This window comes from Mustela nigripes, unplaced genomic scaffold, assembly GCF_022355385.1.
Source record: "Mustela nigripes isolate SB6536 unplaced genomic scaffold, MUSNIG.SB6536 HiC_scaffold_77, whole genome shotgun sequence".
NCBI classification, from domain to species: Eukaryota; Metazoa; Chordata; class Mammalia; order Carnivora; family Mustelidae; genus Mustela; species Mustela nigripes.
The window spans coordinates 171385-173310 of record NW_026739492.1 but is presented as its reverse complement, the minus strand read 5'-3'; positions in this window follow the sequence as shown (position 1 = coordinate 173310).

Genomic DNA, 1926 nt, shown 5'->3' with positions numbered 1-1926 from the left:
CCTGATCTCCCTCTCAGAGATCTCCAGCCTCAGTCTGGCTGCAGAGCCTAAATAAATTCCCCCTTGGCCTCTGGCAGAGCAGGTTCCAAGTTGCAGACCCTGGGGGCGCAGGATCTTTTGCTTGTACCCAAAGCTAAGGTAGTGGCAGCTATCCTGGAGCTCCTGACTGTCAGTGAAGTTCCAAGCAGCAATCGCACACTGAGATTTTGCTGCTGGCCTGGGCTGGGAGTGCCCGGCTTGTGCGCACCTCTTTCAAAGGTGGTGTGCGTTTTGGGCACTGAGAATGGGGCGCTGGTCCATAAGCACCAGATTGGGCTTTTGCGCACCTCTGTCAGGGGAGTGTTTGGGGCACTCAGCAAAGGCTTTGAAACAATGGCCTGGGCCAAAGAGCGGCAGCCAGGCCTTTGTAACTCAGGGGAGCATGAGGGATGTGCGCCTGTATCTCAAGCTTTGTGGTAGGACTCGCGCTTCTTGCCAACTGGCATGGCTCCCATCCCCTCACAGGAACTAGAACCCATGCATTCTCAGGCACACTGGAGGCTTAGGGACCAAGAGCTGGTTTCTCTGCTGCACTCTCTCTGCCTCAGCACCAGGGAGGCTGTCCTGGGACCAGGGACTTAAGCCCCTGTCCCTAGCTGCCCCGATTCCCACAACCCCCCCCCCCCCCCGTCCCCCCTGCAATCCTTTGCTCTTTTGGAGTGCTTTCAACCAGTCTCCAAGTTAATGCTGGTCCCCAGATGCAGGGCACTCTCACTAGTATTGGGGTATTACTTTCCAACCAGTCACCTCTGGTGGCTCCCTCCCCCTTTTGTTTATCTTCCAATATCAGTCTGCCTTCCCTCTCCATTTTACCTGCCCACTGGAGCCTTCTGCCACTGTAGAGATCCAGACGTGTATAATTCTGATCTCAGGCTGATTTCATGGGTGATCAGAGTTCTTTGGTAGGTAATCAGCTCACTTTGGGGTACCGGCTGAAAAGGCGCCTCCTCCAACTCCCCAGCCATACTTGTCCCCCCTCTATTTTCTTAAATATATTGATGAGATTATCTACATTGGAGGATTTTATTGCATGGGATTATTGTAGAATTTATGCTTTGATATTCATAAATTAAAATAACCTATGGGCTCTGGTTTTGTGCAAAACTCCCTAGGTTTTGGTATCAGTTTGTAAGTGGAGACTTATGAAACCACCCTTTAACAACCCCTACCCCCAGCCATTTCTCATCTCTCTGTTAGATTTAGTGTTTTCTTTTACACCTAAGGTAGCACTTTGACCAGCTAATATGCTGTCCAATTCACTTTTGAAATTTTGTTTCATTACCTAATGTCCCACTAAAATGTACATTCATTGCTAGATCCTTAGCAGTTATGTTAGACCTGACAATGTAAATAATTGAATAAATGTTTTATGGAGAGAATTAGGAATCTGTTTTTTTAAAAATAATGCATTTTCTTAATTAGTTTAAGTAGCATTGGGGTGATATTTTATTTGAAAATTTGTGACTAAAATTACACTAGCATTTATTGTTTATTTTATTTTTTTGGAATTTTTGTTAACACATTATGTATGTTTATTCTTTTGTTCCTCATAGACACTATGAGGTTGATACTATAGTTGGACCCAGTTTATGGTTGTACAGTGGAGGTTCGTGGAGATTAAGTAGCTTTCCCATGGTCGCCACCCTGAGAGAGTGTCAATGAAAAATCAATCCCCAGACTTAAGCCTGTGTTACTCACATCTGTACAGCAGCATTTTGGGTGAAATTCTCCCACAAAGGCATTTCAGGTTGGTGTTTCCTTGATGGTTAGTTTTTCTTATCTGATTTTAATTATTTATTTATTAACATGTAATGTATTATCTGCTTCAGGGGTCCAGGTCTTTCATCAGTCTTACACAGTTCACAGCACTCACCATAGCAATGCCCT